The 22,355-nt window shown below is 37.2% G+C and overlaps 1 long non-coding RNA gene across 1 annotated transcript; it reads left to right on the top strand.

The window, feature by feature from the left end:
- Nucleotides 1-9,660: 9,660 nt before the first annotated feature.
- LOC140614472 (uncharacterized) lies at nt 9,661-16,736 on the top strand. The gene is made up of 3 exons (XR_012015323.1): nt 9,661-9,709; nt 10,399-10,539; nt 16,506-16,736. It is a non-coding gene; the product is annotated as an uncharacterized lncRNA (long non-coding RNA).
- Nucleotides 16,737-22,355: the final 5,619 nt, after the last annotated feature.

Raw genomic sequence — 22,355 nt, 5'->3', positions numbered from 1 at the left:
CCAGGGCATGATCCTGGGGTCCTGGGATCGAGTCCTGCGTCAGGCTCCCAGCATGGAGCCTGCTTCTCCCTCTGCCTGTGTCTCTGCCTCTCTCTCTCTTTGTCTCTCTCTATGTCTATCATGAATAAATAAAATCTTAAAAAAAAGATCTCCAAATATCCATAAAAATAATGGTAATATTCAAAATTGAAATTTAAAATATCTAGCTATTAACGCTGTAGCATAAGAAAGGTAAAAATCATACAGGTGTGTTGGTGTTAACTCTGAGTTGTTTTTTATGATGCAAATAACAAAATTTACCATCTTTGTAATTTTTAGGTGCATAGTTCAATGGTATTAAGTATATTCATATTGTTTTGTAACCATCACCACCATCCATCTTCAGAATTCTTACCATCTTGGAAAGCTGAAACTCTGTACACATTAAACAATAGTTCCCTACTCCCACCAGCCCTGACAACCACCATTCTACTTTCTGTCTCTATGAATTCGACTACTCTGGGTACCTCATAAAAGTGGAATCATACAATACTTGTCTTTTAATGACTGGCTAATTTCTCAAGGCTAATGTTCTCAAGGTTCATCCACATTGTAGCATGTGTCAGAATCTCCATCCTAAGGCTGAACAATATTCCACTGTATGCATATATCACGTTTTACTTAGCTATTTATCCATGGATGAACACTTGAGTTGCTTCTACCTTTTAGCTATTGTGAGTAATGCTGCTATGAACATGCATGTACAGACATCTTTTTAAGATCATTCTTTCAATTCTTTTAGAAATACACCTAGAAATGGAATTGCTGAACTATATGGTCATTCTACATTTAATTTCCACAGTTGCTCTAATATTTTACATTCTCATCAATAATCCACGAGGGTTCCAATTTCTCCATATCCTTACCAACACTTGTTATCAACTGGGTTTTTTTTCCTAGTAGCCAGTCTAATGGGTGTGAGATAGTATCTCATTGTGGTTTTGATTTCCATCTCCCTAATATTTAGTGGTGCTAAACATTTTTTAATGTGCTTATTGGCCATTTCTTTGGAAAAATATCCATTCATGTCCTTTGCCCATTTTTTAATTGGCTGTTTGGGGTTTTTGTTGTTGCTGCCTGGTAGTTCTTTATGTATTCGGGATATTAACCCCTTATCAGATGTAAGATTTGCAAGTATTTTCTTCCATATCATGGGTTGCGTTTTCACTGTCAGTTGTGTCCTTTGAGGAACAGAGGTATTTAATTTTGGTGTATACAATTTATTTTTTCTTTTGTTGCTCATGGTTTTGGTGTCATATTTAAGAAGTCATTGCCAAATGCAAGAACATGAAGATTTTCCACTATGTTTTATTCTAAAAGGTTTATAGTTTTATCTCTTGCATTTATATCTTTGATCCATTTTGAGTTAATTTTTGTACGTGGTGTCCAGCTTTATTTCTTTTCTTTTTTGCCTGAAAATATTTGGTTTTCCTAGCATTGTTTGTTGAAAACACTGTTCTTTCCTCACTGAATGGTCTTGAGACCTTCGTCAAAAATTATTTGACCCTATTTGTAAGGGTTTATATCTGAGTTTTTTATTCTATTCCATTGGTTTCTGTGTCTGTTTTTGTGCCAGTACCACATATTTTGATTGTTGTAGCTTTGCAGTAAGTTTCAAAATCAGAAAGCATGAGATGTCCATCCAACTTTGCTCTTTTTAAAGATTGTTTTGATTATCTAGCATCCCTTGAATTTCTATATGAATTTTAAAATGGGCTGACTCCATTTTTGCACATTAAACTTCTAGTAGGGGATCAACAACAAAATTACAGGGGCATGATAATGACAATTTCCTTTAGTTAGCAGAAACTGTAAAACATTTTACTATTTTATCAGAATATTGATTCAGAATACCAACTATGAAACCAAAATATTGTAATAGTTAAGTGTATAAAGTAAAAAAAAAAAAAACACATAAAATTATAGCATATGAAGTGAGCAAAATCTTTTAGAATAAGTTAAGGAATTACAAATATCTAAGTTATTCTTAACATCTATCATAAACATATATTTGCTTCAGCAGCACATTATACTAAAACATCTATCATAAACAATGTAAGGAAGACCAGGATTACTGACACAGCATTATGGCTTCTCCAAAATATAAATATTTTTTGAATATTTTGGGATTTTTTTTCAGTAGAGTAACATGACCACACACACACACACACACACACACACACACACACACGTGTGTAGATAATTTCCATAATCAAATCTAGACAAAAATAATCTGTGGGTCCAGGGATACAACAATGCCACAAGTATATGGGAAAAATATAAGAACTTATTTAAAAATATTTTATTTTATTTTTTTTTAATTTTTTTTATTTATTTATGATAGTCACAGAGAGAGAGAGAGGCAGAGACACAGGCAGAGAGAGAAGCAGGCTCCATGCCCCGGGAGTCCGACATGGGATTCGATCCCGGGTCTCCAGGATCGCGCCCTGGGCCAAAGGCAGGCGCCAAACTGCTGCGCCACCCAGGGATCCCTAAAAATATTTTAAAAGTAAAACTTATAAGAAATTCTTTATTCTTTTCTATATATTTTAAAACAATACATGAACAATAAATTTAAAAATCTCCATACCATTCATTTTTTTTATAGCTTCCAAACACTACACAATCAAGTATGGACTTCAGTGGAAGTCTACTGAAGTAAAATATTGATTTAAAACATATCAGAGCACCTGGGTGGCTCAGTGGTTGAGCATCTGCCTTTGGCTCAGGTCATGATTCTGGGGACCTGGAATTGAGTCTTGCTTTAGGCTCCCCATAGGGAGCCTGCTTCTCCCTCTGCCTATATCTGCCTCTCTCTGTGTCTCTCATGAATAAATAAACAAAATCTTTGAAAAAAAAACATATTTACCAAGCATAAATTTGAAACTGTTACCAAATACACAACTGGAAAAGAAACTAGAGATGATGCTGTCCTGTCATAAAAATTTCAATCAGAGACAGCAATGAGCAGTATACACTAGAGAATGAGTAGTTTAGAAAACACTCCCATATTTCTTTGTAAACTCATTTGGTCAGGACTAATTTGGAACAATGACAAATTATATACAAGTGGTATAAGAATAAGAATTCAGCGTGCCTAATCCTCTTGCATGTATTAAAAAATATAAAAATTATTCAAGGAAAAATAAAGATAGCTTCATAAAAATATATTATTGATGATGTAGTAGATTCCAGGTTGTGCTGCCAAGAGTCCCCCATCTGCTGGGGTGGGAGCTGTCTGTCAGCCGCCTTCCTGAATTGCTTTTGCTGAAGAGACTTTCCTCATCTGAGGGTATACGTCCTTCCTGGGGCAGCCAACACTCCAACCTCTGATCAACATGGGGGCATAATGGCTGGTCTCCCACCCCAATTCCAAACAACTATGAAGAACCACCCCAGCTCCAGATGTGTGGTCAGCTGAGGCCTTATTGCCCAATCCTGCATCCTTCCCTTTCCTTTCCTGTTTTTCCTTCCATTCTTCCAAAGGCATTAATCTTGAGAGTGCTTACCAATAACACTTTCTGCATGTGAATCTGTCTCTGCTTTCTAGGGACTCCAACCTACAACAGATGCTAAACAAGTTGTCACCCGCTGACATTCACAACAACTTCCAATATAGAAAATACTAGGGGAAAAAACGAGAAAGGGAATTTGATTCTCCTGCAGATCTGATTTTCAACCTACATGAAATACAATATCAGCTTTTCCTTTAAAATATTTTACTTATTTATTTATTTGAGAGAGAGAGAGAGAGAGAGAGAAAGAGCACGAGTAGGGGGAGGGGCAGAGCAGGATGCTCAGCACAGGGACCCTGAGATCATAACCTGAATCAAAGACAGACGTTTAGCTAACTGAGCCACCCAGGTGCCCCCAATATTTTATTTTAAAAGAAAAGTTTAAGAAACTGAAAAAATGTCATGACCTTTTTTATATTCCAGATGACATGAGAAATTTGAAGAATTAGTGAATGTGAACTATTATAACTATATAAAATGTACAATTGAAATTGATAAACATACTAAGGAATGTATACTTATGATAGAAAATATGTAATAAACAACCTGTGTTTTTCTAAAACCTAAACTGATGTCTGTAAAGTCCTACATTGTATTTAAGGCAAGAATTTATCTGACATTGAGTACTTTGCAACTGTCAGGATGTTTAACTTAATCAGCAGATGTAGATACTCAAATCAAAATGCATTCAAAATTATACAAGTTCTACTATAAATTCACAAGAAAGCTGTTAAATCTAGTGACTGTCACTTTAAATATCAGAGCAAGTAAACTCTGAAACTATCATAAGGAATTTTATTTCCATGAAAGCAACATATGCAACTATTTTATAACAAATTGTTAAATCCTAAGGCTTTGAACACCTAATTACTATGACTAGAATAAGCTCGTGTGTAATTATTGGATCTGTGTAATTCATATGTAATAACATTGTTTTAGTTATTATTAATAAATAATGTACCAACTTTTGTGGTATCTTTGGGCCAGTGATGGCCCTGCTAAATTATTGTATCTGAGAAATCTTAAGGGGCTAACCAGAAATTCTATGCTGAACCAAGTTTTTAAATTGGTTAAATCTGTAACAATAAAAAAATATTTTCCACTCATTACTACAACTCCCAGCCTTCAATTTTAGATCTGTATCAGACTTTATTCTGATAGAAGTAAGGTAACGTCACAAAATTGACACAGATTATTTGTAATGGATTCTTGCTATATGAATCATAGTATCTCTAGATCTTCTATTCATTGAATTATTGTGTATTTAGTCAGTATTGTATTAGGTATCTATTGCTACATAATAAATTGCTCCCCAAATTAGCAGCTTAAATCAACAAGCATCTATTCCCACAGACAGTTTCTGAGGATCAGGATACAGGATATAGGAACACCTTAGCTGGCTAGTTCTGACTCAGAGTCTTTCAGGAAGTCGCAATCAAGCTGGCTGGTCAGCAGTCTACTCAAAACTCAGTTTAGGGTGGAAAATTCAACTCTTCAGCTCACTCACACAGTTGTGGCTGTTCTTTGTCACTTAAGACTCTCCCTAAGGGTTCTCACAACATGGCAGCTGGCTTTCCACAGCTAGGAAAGAAAGAACAAGAGAGCACCCTAAGGCAGCAGTCACAGTATTTTATAACCTAATCTCAGAAGTGATATTATCATCACTTCTGTATTCTACTGGTCACACAAATCAACTCTGGTACCTGTAGAAGAGGACTAACAAGGGTGAGGATGCCCAGAGGCAGGGATCGGTGGGATCCACCTTGGAGAATGGCTTACACAAGTACCTTCTAGTGGGTAAGGAGTGTGCTAGGGGGAAAATATACATGAATCCTTTCTTTATGAAGCTTCCATTTTGAAAGCAAAAATGACTTTAAACAAATAATTTTATTTCTATTATTATAAAGCTTGTCTGAAAGAATGAACTCATGCTGCTATAGGCAAGTAAAATAGCAGAATCACCGAAGGCTTCACTGAGGAAATGTGCCTTCAACTAAGCCCTATAGGATGCATAGGAGTAGCTTGGTGAACAAGCTTTAAAAGCAATATGAGGGATTTAGTTTTGAGGAAGAGATGGTGTTGAAATAAGCTGCAGATTGAGAGGATATAAAGGAAAGCATATACTTTTCTCTTTAGAAAAATATAAGATCAGAAATACGTTTTTTTAATTAAAAATGGAAGTCGGGGGTGGCCTGGGTGGCTCAGTCAGTTAAGTCACCTCAGGTCACCATCTCGGGGTCATGAGATGAGCCCTACATCGGGTTCTGTGCTGGGTGTGGAGCCTACTCAAGATTCTCTCCCTTTGCCCTCCCTACTTGAAAAAAAAATCAGTTTAAATAGCTTGATAACTAGATTTTGAGAGCTGAGAGGTTCAAAGCACCAACAGGTCTGATTTGACTAAACTAATTCTTCTTAAGCTCCTGACACCCAAGAACAAGGTAAGAATTTTCCCAGTGCCAATAAACCTGTTGATTTACTTTCTTATTACACACATTGAGCCCTTGATGTAACTAGTTGTTTAAAATGTTTGTGAAACATTGTTTAATTACTTGAGTCATAAAGGCAACAACCATTGTGAAAATTAATGATGGGTTAAAACCTTTAACTATGGTTGTAAATTGATTCACAAGTAAGCTTAGTAAGCTTTTCCTAAAGGTATGTTACACTCCAAGGCTATAAAGACACAATTTGTAAATAAGTCATTAAAAGAGCTCTCCTATACTTATCCTCCTACTACAGCAGATATATTTAACTAAGGTGATTTCTAAAATCTTTTCTTTTCACAAAAACTGAGATTTGATATAGAGGTAAGATGTGGAAAAATTAAGATTTATAAATCTTAGCAGTTTTTTATATTAAGTGTTGCTGTATTTTTTTTTTTTGTGGATTTTTCTGATGCAACTCCTCCCCTAACATGAAAATTCTGCTGTGTGTGTGTGTGTGTGTGTGTGTGTGTGTGTGTGTGTAAAGCACTGGGAAACAGCAGGTGTCTTCAAAGCATGGCCCCAGAGCATTAGCAAGCAGCCTCACTTGGGAATCTGTAGAAAATGCAAAATTTCCAGTATGTTTCAAAGCCAATGTGTCTTTGAGGGAAGAGCTGTGCAGCCTGGTCCCAACAAGCAAGGTGATTCTAAGGCACTGAAGTTTAAAAGCCAGTGAGATATGGTATCTCTCATTACTGTCAACCTTTTATCATCACTTCTGCGACTAATCAGGGCCAGTAGCTTCTCTTTTGGGGAGTGTGATTCAGCAGTTCCACTGACTATAACACGGGCTGTTCCCATCCACCCCTCAGAACCACAGGATGTATAAATCAAAAACAGAGATGTGCTGGGACGCCTGGGTGGCTCAGCAGCTGAGCGTCTGCCTTTGGCTCAGAGCATGATCCCAGAGTCCCGGGATCGAGTCCTGCATTGGGCTTTCTGCATGGAGCCTGCTTCTCCCTCTGTCTATGTCTCTGCCTCTCTCTGTGTATGTCTCTCATGAATAAAAAAAAAAAAAAAAAAAAAAAACAGAGATGCGTTAACAACAAAGGATTATGTAGAGATCCCCTAAGCCTTCCACACATGTAGCATTAAATCAAGGAAAGATACCCTTTCTAGCACACCTTGATTTATTTTTTTTTAATTTTTATTTATTTATGATAGTCACAGAGAGAGAAAGAGAGAGAGGCAGAGACATAGGCAGAGGGAGAAGCAGGCTCCATGCACCGGAAGCCCGATGTGGGATTCGATCCCGGGTCTCCAGGATCGCGCCCTGGGCCAAAGGCAGGCGCCAAACCCCTGCGCGCCACCCAGGGATCCCACACACCTTGATTTAATCAGTATTTTTAGTCTTGGAAGAGAGGAAGACAAGGTGCAGAAGAGAATTGTCTGGATTGGCAGTCAAGTGCTCTGCACAGACTTTAAGTGTGAATTTGATGTTATAAAATGAGATGACCCTGTATGACCACCTCTACAGGCCTGGATTTCCTCATCTGTAAAATGAAAGTCCAAGTACTGAGTGACCTTTAGTTTTCCACAAATTATACCCTTTTAAAAAAATTTTTAAAGAATTTATTCATCAGAGACACAGAGAAAGAGAGAGTCAGAGACACAGGCAGAGGGAGAAGCAGGCTCCATGCAGGGAGCCTGATGTGGGACTGGATCCTGGGTCTCCAGGATCAGGCCCTGGGCTGAAGGTTGTGCTAAACCACTGAGCCACCCGGGGTGCCCAGGACTTCAATTTTAAAGAGATGTTTTTTTTTTTTTTTATTTTGATTATGTTTTTAGGCTATAGGTTGAATTAGAATTAAGGACCATCCAGCATTGATCCTTTAAGTTTCAATATATAAACTTAAACCTAACAAAATCATAATTATGTTTGGTGACAGCAAAGTGACTTTATTCTGACTACCTTCACCAGCATTTGAAAATTTATTGCATCTTCTATGGTGACATACAGGTATTAGAGTGATCCACATCCTGATTTGCTCCCACTTTCCCAGAAGTCCTGAGTCTTAGGATAGGTGGTCATCCTACCGGTATGTATGACTAATGAGTAACATGATCCTAAGGTTTATAATTAAAAGTCCTCTTCTATTTTTTTTTAATTCCAATTGGCTAAGTGGGTTCATTCATTTGTCCCTTGGTTTAGTAGACTTTAGACAAGATAGAATGGAAATTTAAAACACTGTGACTCTAAGGACTGGTTTTGTAATTCTTCTTGCTCATAGTCTTTGATTTCAATCAGAAAGTAACACCCAGGGAGAAAGGAAGAGAGACAGACCGGAACACCTGGCCTGCCTGCAGAACATCCCAGCAGCTTGGCCTCATGCACTGGGGGAGTTTGCTGTCAGGGGAGGGAGATGAGGGAACCACAGCTATCAGAAGTAGAGGTGGTACATGGACCAGTGCATCTTGGATGGCCTACTTGAAGTTTTTATTTCTTAACTGAGGTACTGATACCCAGATGCTCCAAACACTGACCTCAGCAGCAAAATTTTCAATTCCCTTAGGTGAGGGTGACCATATTATCACAGTCAACTGTCCATTCATAGGTTTTGTCTTGGCACATGGTAGCATATTTATCTCTACTTTTGGTAGTTTCTAAAAGTGAGTATATATTTCTTTTCCATATACTCTGACCATATAAATAACTTCATACATTCAATTTTTAATTATTCATAATCTTCAGAGACTATATTCAACCCTCATAATTAAACCTTTTAAACCAATAGGATCATTATATAGCTTTGTGAATAGCTGGAGGAAATCCTGAGAGTGGGTAATTTCTTTACAAGCTGCATTTCCTCGTAGCACTATACCAAATGTGGAATATTTTTAGTGAGGTACTGCTTCAGTTATGATAATTTGATGAATCATCTGATTTAAACTTGGCATGATAACTGATAACCAGCATGGTAGAAATGACATTTAGTTCAGAGGATCTGAGTTTTTGTGATTTTTCAGGTCATTTAGCTAGTTGACATTGGCAAGTCATTTCACCTCTCTGTGTTTCAGCCTATCATATATAAAATGGTGAAATTAATCTTTGCTTTTGTACCTGGATATTAAATATGGGCTGAAGGCAGTATATATAATAGCAACTGTATAACACTGGGAAATTATCAAAACTTAGAATGATTCAAAGCAATGAAATTAAGATTCTTTTGTATTGCTTTTAGGAATATAGAAGTCCTGATCTTTTAGAAGGCAAACACATGTAATATTTGATGGATATTCCAAAGTTTAGTTAATTGACTCTCCTTTCAAAATCATTCCTACAGCAATGAAATTACATTGACAACTTAGACCGACACTCTGTTATAGGATCTCTTCTAGATAGAAAGGAAAAACACTGCTGCTGGTGTCCATCCACTCCATTCTGGTTCATTGTTTTTTTGGTTTGGTTGGTTAGTTGATTGGTTGGTCCATTCTTCAATTCTTCTCCAAGGCAGTGCCTATAGTTTGACCCAGGAGATGTCAAACTTTGCACTCTAATTTAATGAGACTGTGGTATATGTGGGAGAATTTCACAAAATTAAAATCTCATTGGTCTGCCCCTGCCTCGTTTTCAGCACTGCCATATTTTCAGCCTTTAATAATTTAATTACTATCTCTGTTTCAGGTTAAAGCATCCATTTGATGGTGCAGCTAACTGTGGGTTTTCACTAGGTAGGCGTGAGACTTTCCTAAGCACTTACTCACACTACGGTTTACTCTCTGCTACAATGGAACTAAGCCTTAGATTAACAGTAGGTTCAGGAGGTTTTTCTCACAACCTAGATATGGAAAACTAGGACTTGAAAAGTTTCTCTAGGGAACTGGACTGGGTAGGGAATGGGTAAATACTCAGGAATGTATAGCTGATGACCCCTCAAGAACCATGGCAACTTTGGCGATCTCTGGCACCATATAATCTATTCCTGATTACCTTCTGTCCTGTGTGTCTCCACTCATGATTCACATTCCAGGCAGAGGATATGTAAGTGCCTAGCTGGGGTCACATGGTCAACGACGTGGTGACAGAGGTGTAGGACTGGGGAGAGCAGCTCTGCAGGAATTACAGGGGGTTAGGGAGGCTCTGTTACTTGACCTGGGATAAGGTGGAGATGGTCTGTCAAGCTTCACATGCTCATTTCCTATCCTCAGTTTCTCTGTTTAACATGAGACAAGAGACAAGCATGCCTTGTAAAGAAAACCCTCCTGGGCAATTCAAGATCCCAAATCTTAGTTATGAACCATAGTCTTGACTGGAGAAAGTTCTTATTTCCTTCATGGATTCTTAATTTTGGTAGGAAAAGCAAAAGAGGAAAACTTTATTTGGGGATTTCAGAAAAAATACTTAAGAGCTTTCTTTACAGAACACAGAGGCTAAGACAGAAGAATGTTAAAATGCAGAAAAATTTGGAGGGGAGAACTATTGAGGATGTCAACACTAGATTGTATCCATTTCCACATTAAAATAAGAAGGGAATCTTCAGTTGGAATGGAGGTATGATGAGGTGAGTGGAGAAAATTTGTGAAACTTACTGTTTTCAACTAGGAAAAGTCATTAAACCATGTCTAAGAGTTAAGATGGATTGAACAACTAAATTTAGAAGCATACATTTTAATGGGCCTAATTATCTGTAGGCATCTAGTGGTTAGTTAAAATCTGGGATTTGTGTTTGAAATAATTTCTGTTTACTTTGTTTCTGATTACAAAATTAGTATGTGTTCACTCTAAGAAATTTAGAAAGTGCAGACAAAAACAGGGGAAAAAAGAAAAATCTTAAAACCAAGAAGTAACTATCCTTACCATTTTGCTGTGTATCCTTTCAAGATTTTTTCTATGCATATATTAAGATTTTAAATATCTATGTTTATCTTTCAATGTAACAATTGCATGTCTGTTGTCAAAAAATTTGAACATACCAAAACACATATAGAATAAAATAGCACTCATAATCACTTAATGCATACCTGTATGCCTGATATGCTTTCTCAAGTAAAAATAGGATTATAGCATATTCTGCTTTGTAATCTGCTTTTCCCACTTAAAGATACCATCTCACTTTATAAAATATTATTCCATTTTGATGCCAATAGTTTTCAACCAGAGGAAATTTTGCTCAGAAGACATTTGGCAATATTTCAGATTTTTTTTTTTGATGTCACAAATGGGGGCAAGGATAGAGGCCAAGGATGCTGCTCAACATCCTGCAATGCACAGGGTAATCCTGCCTCCATAACATAAAAAGAATCACTCACACGAAGTGAACATAATGCTGAGGTTTAAAAATCCTGCCCTATTCTCCTTGGTCTCCTCTCTCTGAGGGTCTAATATTTTAGGAATATTTCAGTTACAGTGGCAAACAGGATCCTTATAATTCCAACCCATCTTGAAAACACTGCCAAGTATCCTTTCTTCCAATCAAAGAGCAAACTTTGCAGGGATGCTGTAGGGTGGGGGTGGCAAAGCCTCCAAAATCTCTATAGCACAGGTTTATTTACAGTGAGAAGCATGTGAATTTCTGGAAGGACCAACAGGTCTGCAGCTTCTGAGATGTTCTCAAACATTGATGCTCACATTGACAAACATTGCTGACACTAGAAACCCTTCTATTGTTTCCCATTTTGATTCCACTCAGGATTTCACCCAGTCTTTGTTTCTGTACAACTCATTCGTCCCATCGATTTCCATTGAGCTCCAAGGATGTGTGAAGACCCACTTTCTTGTAGGTGTGCCAAGAAGGGCTGAGGTCCTAGAATTCCTTCCCTGGGCTGTCATTTCTCAGTGATAACCCTGAATTTCAGGTGGTTTTCTTCTGAACACTTTCTTTCTCTCTTCACACTATACCCTGGGACCCAAACTTTGCAAAGAATTAACAAGTTTACTTGTCATTATTTCTTTAGCTGATAGAAGTGTATCGATTTAACTCTTTTTATTAAATGCAAAATTGTTTTTTCATTTGAGTCCTCTTATTTCTGAGAGGCCATTAGTTTGTTGTTATTGCATGATATTCCTCATCAATGTTAATGGCAAAGTAGAATTCCATTATACATTTGGATTAAAATATAATAAGTCCCTTATTAGTAAAGATACTAGACTTCAGTCTTTTCACTGTTATAAGTGACATTTTGACAAGCATCTCTGTCATCATACCTTTATGTAATGTCTGATTACTTCTCTGTGATAAGTTTCTAAAGTGGAATTACTGATTCAAATGTTTTGCCCATTTTTAATTATAGTTGTGACAATACACAGCATAGTTATATAATGTACAGTGTAATTATAAGAATATATTGACAGTTTAACAATATACAGACCCATCTAACTTGTGTAAAAGTTCTTCCTTCCCCATGGCCTCCCCTACTCTTGAGTTTCATCCACTGTTTAAATCTTCACAAATCTATTAGGTGAAAAAAATTATTTGATTGCTAGTGTGGATGGATGTGCATAGTTTCAATGTTCATGACCATTTGTATTTTTTGTGAAGTTTTACATTTTTTTTCCAAGTTGGTATTTAATTTTTAATTTATAAGACTTTGCCTTATCTAGAAATAGATACTGCAAATATTTTATAGAAATTATTTTTAAATTTTATTTTATGGTATGTTTTTTCATTATCTACCAATAATCTACCAATATTTTATAGTTTCTAGACTTTGTATAATAATTAGAGTGTTCCTACTCTACCAATTTCACCTGTAAATTTTTGGGAGTGGGGTGTGATATAGAGTTTAGGTATAGCTTTAACCTTTTGGTTTTGTTTGTCTTTGGTTTGTCTTGCCTGTTTTGTTGGGGGTGTTTTTCATTCCTTGTTTTTTATGACTGCCATTTGTCTCTGTATAGTTTTTGGAACACTTTGATTTTCCTCATTTATTCTAAATGACCCTTTCTCTACCACTTGATGTGTCTAAATACTGTTCCAGCTAGCATGTCATATGATAGGCAAGTCTTTCTTCATTACTCTTCTCTTTCATTACTTCATATATTTCATTTTCTCCAAGTATCTTTCCTGAAAACCAAAAGCAAAGCCAAACAAACCAAAGACCTTCCACTGATTTCTCTTAAAAGTTCATATTTTGATAAATTTAATGGGAAATTGCTATCTTCACAGTATTGAGTTTTCTTAAACAATGCTTCTATTTAAATATTATAAGCAGTTATTTAAAAGTCACCATGATTATATAATATATTTATTATTTAAGTAGAATAGGGAAGTGATGGTGGGCAAAATATTCTCACATGTGTGAGATGTGCTCTCCCCACCCCCAGGCTTCAGTCTCCTTTTCTCTGAGTGCTTTCCATGACAAATCTCTAGCATACATTCATTCGCAGCAAGCTCTGCTTCTGGGCAACCCAGACCTAGCCAGTAACTTCCCCCATGGAGAAAGAGTTAAGGAGTTGAAAAGGTAATTAACAGTACATAAACTTCAAATTACCAATAACCAGTCAGTGACCAATAACTCAATAAACAAAAATATATACTATACTTCACTACTGTTCTTTGGAAATGCAACTTAAAACCACTCTGAGGTATCATTATAAAGCCACTAGATGATGAACACCAGTAAGTATAAAAAGGTAGGAACTCTCTCTCTCAATGTGTAGTCAGTAACGCTGAACATTGATACAACCATTTGAGAAAAGAGTTTAGCATTACTCAGAAAAGTAAAAATATCCACATCCCATAACCCTGCAATCCAGCATAGGCATGTATGTACAAAGACGCTTGCATGTCTAAATCAGGAGATGCACTCAAAATATCCATGGCAGCATTATTTGCAATAGCCAAATACTGGAAACTATCCATATGTTCACTTATCTAGAATAGATAAGTAAATAGTAGTATATTCACACAATAGAATATTCCCCAGCAATGAAAATGAATGAACTACAACCATGTGCAATAATATGAACACATTCCACTACCATAATGTTTTACAAAAGAAAAGAGAAAGGAATACATATGGCAAATTGAGATAAAGTTTTAAAACATGAAAAACTTAATAGTATTTTTAGGAATATATATATAGGTGATAACAAAGAAAAGCAAAAGAACAAATATCACAAAAGGTAGCATAATGGTTATTCTTAGGGCAGAAAGGGAAATGCACTCAAGGACAGTCTCAGAGCTGGTAGATTATTGGTAATATTCTCACTTTTAGCGATGGCAATATGTGTATTCATTATTATTCTTTAAAGGTCATATATATTTTATATGCTTTCCTGTACATGTGTTAGATTTCACAGTTTTTACTGAGAAAATGAAAGTATCCAACCCACCACAGTCTTCCCCAAGCAGCTCATCAGATGTGAGGCATCTGTTCCATCCACCTTCTTCTTCACACATGGAGTCAGACTTTTCAATCTTATATAAAAGAAGGAACAATACCAAAAATAATTAATGCAAAATTCCTTGGGTAGTGCATGTATGATTCAAAGAAAGTCAGTGGGAAGGGGGCTCAACCCCCCCCCCAAAGAAATGATCTCCTCAGCCCATAAATTCCCCAGATTTGGGGCACACAAGATACTGTAAGTAGGATTACTCCCTCTCAGTGTAACGGTTGTGAGGGCTCTAGATTCAGGTAAATCAGTCACTCCATTGTATAGCTTCTGGGGGTGCCCTCAGGGACCCAAAGAAGATCTCTGAGAGTTCAAAAATCTGCTTCCTTTAGAGGCAAATTTCACATCTTAAACATCTTCTGTCAGGTAAATTTATTCATGGCTTCAACCAGATAGAATAATCCCAAATATTTTTCACTTTCGATATACATGAATAAAAGATATGTTATCTTACTTGAGATTTCTTAATCGCAAGCAACAGAAACTGCCTCTGGTTTATAAAAGGAGTTTATGAAAAAGTACTGAGCATCTCCCAGATTCCTTGAGATTGAGACCATATGAGACCATATGAGAGAAATGGAGACCATATCAAAGCTAAGTTTCAATGTCCCAAACCCTGCAGCACAGCTGGTCTGATGAGGAATTGAGGGCCACTGCTGTTGCATCCTGTCAATGCCACTTGCAGGACAGAATTTCAGGCTTGCAATTGTGGCCGCTCCAAAAGCTGGAGGCCTCTGCTCTTAACATAGTGGGGTCCATATGGCACTTCCTTCTCAGGTTGCTCAATCCCAAATTGAGGTTTCCTATTCACTGTGTCTGACCAATAGAATTTAGGTCACTAGTTCTAGGTACAAGAGGAGCTGAGAAGGAATTTTCTAGATTCTACCAATGTACGGGGCAGCCAGAAATCATGAACGATGTCTACTTGATGGTAGACATCCATGCTCTTTTGCTTAAAAAACTTTCTGTCTGGTATAACTTATGGAATAACAAAAATTCAGTTACTGCCAATTTCTAAGTACATGATTGATGATATTTTTAACTATCCAGAAAAAGCATGAAATTTCACCATCTGTTTTGCTCTTTTGTCCCTTGTGGGCAATAAATTTTCCAGAGTCCCCATGATTCAGAGGAGACAGAGGTGGGGTCTTTTTCTGAGTCTGTACGCATACTTTATATACTTTTCCGTATTACCCAGAAGGGGTTGAGTAACCAGCATTGTTCAGTTGAACCCTTTGGAAGGAAGTAATCAGCATATAAGAATAAGAGCCTTGCAGTGGTGAGAATCCACCTTGAGGAGGTTCTGAAATCCTGGAGGCTCGAGGTGAGTGCTGGTAGAGAATGGTCTCAGGCTGGATTAGATGCCAACTTCATGGCTAGCAGCCACACCGCTCCCTCACAAGCTGCTGTGTTTTGAAGCTATCTTGTAAGAATTTCTGCCTTGTTGGAGAGGGATTTAAGAGTGTAAAAGACAAACTCCTTTTTTTTTCTATCCCAGTTTGTAATTTGAGACATTTGCTTTCTACACTGGGATTTTTGGCTTCAGAGGACACCATCTCCACATGATCCATTTTTACATAGGAATCAAAGCTACCTGGTGGGAGCAAGGGGGAGGTCAGAGGCAGAAGGAAGGGAGGAGAAATTATTTGCTGGGATTTTCTTTTTTTTTTTCTTTTTTTTTTTTTTTTACTTTGAACAACTTAAAGCAGTTTCTCCACTTGGTATATTATTACTCCATTACTTTTTTACCTTAGAAGTTGCAGCTCAGAGGTTATCCATCAATCGAAGTCTTAAAAATGTTTTCATAATAGAGCTTGAGCTACATGGGACAAATATTGCTTTATTTTCTACTTTAACTTTTAAAGCACTTAATGAAAAAGCTTTGAGTTTTGTTAGTGTCTGACACTCTGTAGTATCTGATTTATAGTGGTTGGGTCAAGGTAAGCTTAAATGGATGGTTGAGGGTACTTATGGGATGGACAAGGCTTCAGATGCAGGCTACAGCACTGGGATGGAGATTAATGAATGGCTGGATACAGTAAGGGATACAGGCTGATGGAGCTAGTGTTGAGAGCACATATGGAGATACCCTGCTGCTCATTTTCCTGAGACAATCTCTCCCTCTCCTCTTTTCAGAACATTGAGATGGAATGTTAGTCAGTGTTTATTGCATGTCACAGGAAGTAGAAGACTTGAAGACTTCATTAAAACATCAGAACTACCTCCCCCTTATGTTCTCAAAAAATGCATTGAGTCATACAGGTTCCAAAGAGAAATGAGAAAATGTGTTACCTAAAGAGATTATCCATGAAATAAGAGTTGGGAGTTAGTAGAAGCTTCTGCTCTGGACAATTTTAAGGGGATGCAGCTACCAAATGAACTAATAAATTGATGAGTAGAATGTGAAGAGTTCAAAAATAGATCCTGTAATATATCTATCTATCTATCTATATATCTATATATTTATCTATCTATCTATCACCTGGGAATTTTATATATGATAAAGCCACCATTCCAATGAATTGGGAAATAATGGATGTTTTAGTTAATTCAGTTGACCTATCCATATGGAAGAAATAAAAGTATACCCCTTCCTTACACCATATGTAAACAAAGTGTAAATGTAAATTTGAATATGTAAGTGTAAAATGTAAATGTAAACAGACTGAAGATCTGATGTTTTTAATATAAAAGTATAAGAGGAAAGTATAGAAGACTACATGAATAATTTAAGGGTGGTTGAGGAACATTTTAAGTAACACAAAAAACTAGATATAGAAGAAGTTGACCAATGTACATCAAAATGAAAAATTGTGTAGCAAAGATGCAAAAAATAAGTCTTTTTTTAAAATGCTAGACTGGGAGAAATTACTTGCCATCCATATGATCAATATCTCTGGCACATTAAAAGCTATAACATACTAATAAATAAAATACAAAAATTAGTAAAATATATGCAATATAAATAGTGATGAAACCTATGAGAAAATGCTCAATCTCACTCCAATTTGGAAAATTAAAACAAGTACAACTTTCACAAGGAAATAAAGAAAGTTATGGCTTTTTTTAAAAAAAAAACTATATTTGTGGTATTAGATATTTTCAAGAAAGAAAGGAAGGACCTACTTATAGGCATATATATGTGTTTTAGAAGATATACATCAAGATGTTTAATTACTTCAGGGCTAGAGAAAGATACTGAGTCAAAAGAAAAGAAATTTATTTTCTCTTTTCATATATCTTTGTGGTGTTTTATTTGCCCTGATGAGAAATTATTAATTTTTGGATTAAAAAATAATCTAACAATGAAGCACTATCTTAAAATTTAATGGGTGATTGACTATTGTGATGGATTATGACAAATAAGGACTCAAGAGAAAACTCCAGACTCTGGTCTGGCCAGTTGATCAACTATGTTATGCCATTCATTGAGATAAAGACATTTCCCCTGAATGTTTTCACATAATAAATTCTTGTTTGTTTATATCAAAGCTATATATCAATCTACAAGCTGAGATTCAAGAAATATTACCTATTCTCTTTCAAACCAAAGTAATTTTGATCCTGAGTTCTTCTATCACATGCTGTTGAAGCATTCTGGATCTGTGATAATTGAGCCCTATCTCCATGTAAGTCTCATCAGACACCTGGAAAATAACAGGTTGGCCAGAACTGTAAGTGTGGGAAAGGAGACCTGAACTTGAAGACAGAAGATCACCTTGGGCGTCTTGATGCAACTCTTTGAACTTTGGTTTCCTCATCTATAAAATAGGATTGATATCATTTGTCCTTCGTGGCTCACAGAAGTGTCATGGGATCACTACTTTAAAAAAAAAAAAAGATTTTATTTATTTATTTGAGAAGGGGGTAGATAGAGCACAGAGGGAGAGTGTGAGGGAGAAGCAGACTCCCTACTGAGCAGGGAGGCTGATATGGGACTCTATCCCAGGACCCTGAGATTATGACCTGAGCTGAAAGTAACCAACTGAGCCACCCAGGGGGCCCCAAGATCACTGCTTTTTAACTCAAAGCCTGGTACCTTCATGAGCTTGTTAAAAATGACCCACTCTGAAGCCCATAGTGATCTAGGATTTGGTTAAATGACTTGCCAAATGGACTGTTAGAAGAAGAAAGACAGGTCTTTGAGAGGATAACATATTTACAATTAAGAGTTTTTGAGAATTGGACAGATATGAAGGAGAAAGAAGATAAGGGTAATTTGGAATTCAGGTATCAGAATATTAAGTCATGAGAAGTCTCAACAGACCTTCTCTAGCACTAAAATTTCTTATTATCTAGGTCAATGCTTCCTCCAACAAAACTGCTGCAAGGAATGTCTTATTCTTAAAGAAGAAAAAAATATAAATAAAATGATCTTGATTTTTTTTTTTTTTTTTTGCTTGCCACATAGAAATTCTTGCAAAATTACTGAAGACTTCATTTAAAATTTCTTGGATAAAAAATAAAATAAAATAAAATAAAATAAAATAAAATAAAATAAAATTTCTTGGATAGCTCTTTAGAGAGATGTTTATCATTTGAATCCTTCTCTGTAAAGTCTAAGAAAACAAATGATTTATTGATTTATGAAATGTTCAATGAATGTCTGTAATATCAATGGTTGTGTTTATAGCCATAATTCAGTACAATTTCCCTGGTCTCAGTGAGCATTTTCTGGACTATGGGTACCTGGTACTGACCGTATTTGAGGAGTGCTTTGTTTGCTCTGTAGTATGATGTCAAGGAAGGTTTATATGTTGGTTAGGAAATACGAACCCTGATTTTATCCTAAACTGGCCAACCATTAGCTGTGATCATCAGACCAGTGATTGTCTGTAGGTCTTTGCTTACCCTTATGGTAAATAAGGCAATTCTACAACCTGGAATTTAGAACATTATCTTTTTCTGTAATATGATAATAGAAGGTACCAGCTGCTGGATGAATTTTTACTTTTAAGTTGATTGTCTAGTTTCACTTTTTCTTTCTGAGCAACTTGCAATTTATGCATATTATAGTTTGACTTCGGTATCACTGAAATGTAATTAGGTATTGTCTGTGTTAGGAAATTATTGCTTGAAAACTGAAATTAAACCAATTATAACAATGATTGACATTTACTCTTATTAGTAATGATTAACAATGAGGATAGCTAAAACAGGATTTAGGTTATATAGACATTCTAACTGACAAATTGTAACCTCTTTTGATGCTCCCACCATTCAATGTGACCCACTAGTGCAGGGGTCCATAAACTATGCCACCTAATTTTGTAAACAAAGTTTTATTGGAACACAGCCACATTCATTTCCTTACATATTGTTTATAGCTGCACTTAGGCAACATCAACAAACTTGAATAATTGAGCCAGAGCCCACTAAGCCTAAAATAGTTACTATAGGGCTGTTTACCAAAAAAGTTTGCCAATCCCTGTACTAATGGGTCTCTCATCTTAGTTGGAAGGTCAGCTTTACAGAGAGAAGTCTGTATCCTTTTGGCTGACATTTAGGGCCCAACTTACCTAAACAAGGGACTTTCCATTTTCCTCTCCCATGAAGCCTCTATTCCAACCAAGATAGTCCAGTCTCTTTTCTACTTCTTGCAGATAAAATGTTCTCCCTCCTACCTTTCCCCAGCCCCAGAATATAGTTAGTTAGTAAAGTGGCCCTAAATGATTCATAGTGATGTAAAATCCTTGCTTTTGAAAGTGTGCGTTCACACAGATGGACATCAGCTGGGTGTTTGCTAGAATTACAGAATCTCAGGCCACAACCCAGACCAACTGAATCAGAATCTGTATTTTAACAAGATCCTCAGATGAATTGAAACACTGATCTCTAGATTAGTGCTATCCAATAGAGCTTTCTAGAATAATGGAAATGTTCCCCCTCTGCAAAGTCCAATATATAGCTACTAGCCGCCACATGTGAATATGGATATCAAGCAATTATGGCTAATGCAATTCAGATTCAATTTTTAATTTGATTTAATTTTAATTAATTTAAGTTTATAAAGTCACATTCAGCTTCTGGACTACATATTTTAGAGTACAGGTCTAAATTGTGCTTTCAGAAAAAAAAAATCCTAGGTGGGACACTTACAGTTCACTCCCATAAGCTTCCAAAGTCACCTGGGGTATTCCAACATTGGTCTGAGCCTGGAAAACAATATACCTTATGGGACATCCAGCAGGATCCCTATGGGGTTATATGGCTAGAGAGCTATATGTCCTCAAAAACTTGAGATAGGGAGGGACATTGACTATGAGTGGTAACTCAAGGGCCAAATCCTCCCAAGGTAACTGTTGGTCCCAGGTATAGCTGAGACATGGGGAGGATTGGGTCTAAGGATCGATCCTAGGAGGGGGGTGAGGCAATACCTCTATCAAGCGGGTGTATCCAACTGAGAGAGCTAGGCCACAGTCAAACTCTTATAGGTTCAGGCCTGACTCTCCTCTTATCCAAACCACACAGCCCTAAGGACCAGGGGGCCCCAACCACAATGATATTTAGAGGCCATCTTCTGCAATAGTCTTATACATTATAGCTGAGGACCTTACAGGGTGAGGAAGTTACACAAGGGTGTGCAGGTAGTCAATGGCAAAGTGAGGGGTGGACCTCCCATCTTTGTACAATCTCACAAGGCAGTGTTTCCAACTGAAGACAGGGCGCCCTCTCTGCCCAAACTGGCTCAGAGTTTATGTCCTCCCTGAGAGTGAGATCGTGACTTACACTTTCTCTCCAGTACCCAGAGGCTCATCCCTTATGTTCATGGTCTGGAAGCTGCTACTGAAGAAAGCTGAGGCATGCTCTGAGGTGCCTGATTCTTATCTCTCTTGGCTCAAATGTCATTTCCCAGAAGAGCTCTGCCTGCCATCAGCCTAATATATTCATTTACTAGGGCTTACTTAACAAATTATCACAAACCTCTTGGCTTAAAACAACAAAAATGTATTCTCTTGTGGTTCTGGAGGCCAAAAGTCTGAAGTGAAAGCCTGTGCTCCTCCTGAAGTCTCAAAGGGGAACCTCCCTTGCCTCACCCAGCTTCCACTGGCTCCTGGTATTCCCTGATTTGTGACAACATAACTCCAAACTCTGCCTTCTTCCCTTTGTTCCTCTGGGTTTTCTTCTTTTCCATCGCTTAAAGGACATCTATTGTCATTGTTTTTAAGACCCACCCTAATCCAAGACGGTCTCATCTTGAGATCTTTACCTTACTTACATCTGTAATGACCCTATTTCCAAATAAGAGCATACTCACAAGTACCAGAGTTTAGGATTTGGACATGTCTTTTGGGGGCCACTATTCAATCCACTGTATCCTATTTCCAGGTTTCTTTCCAGAAAGGCTCAGTGCCTTTCTTTCTGTAAGTTTCAGTGTCTTCCTCTCCTGGCATTGTTCTACTTGTCTTCCAAACATCCTGCAGGGGCTCAACAAAGCTTATTCCTTGAAGCAGGGGAGGAAGAGTCCCTGAAAGAACTCTGAATGATAGGGCTTCACTTTAGCTATGTGCCCTGGAGGCATGAAAACCTCTGGGGTGCTGTCCCTTTTCTCCTGGCCTTGCCTCTATGATTTAACTTTCTATGGCTTGTAGGAAGGACATCTTCAATTGTCCTATCAGTTTGGTCCCAGTCCTACAGTCCTCACTCAGATTGCTCCTATACCCAACAGGAGAATGCCTAAAGGCTGCCTCACATTCACCAATATATTAGATGTTCTCCCATTGTCTCCCACCTGCAAACTCTCCATTAAAACTGAATCTCCAGCCTAGAAGAGGGATAGGTCCGGGTCAGGTACATATAGATCATGACTGGGCAGGATTTAGATACTTGGCCTGGGGAAATATCCATAGATGAGGATGAGTCAGAGTCTTTCCAAGGAAATAAAGCTAAGAAGCCTGGAGACTGTGCAGATTGGGTAGAGATGTGTGGGCGCTCCTGCTGGCTATGAGGTCTTACACATTCTGAATTGGTGATCATGTTGGGTGA

Source organism: Canis lupus, chromosome 22 (assembly GCF_048164855.1).
Source record: "Canis lupus baileyi chromosome 22, mCanLup2.hap1, whole genome shotgun sequence".
Classification (NCBI taxonomy): Eukaryota; Metazoa; Chordata; class Mammalia; order Carnivora; family Canidae; genus Canis; species Canis lupus.
This window is presented reverse-complemented; position numbering and strand designations above follow the sequence as displayed.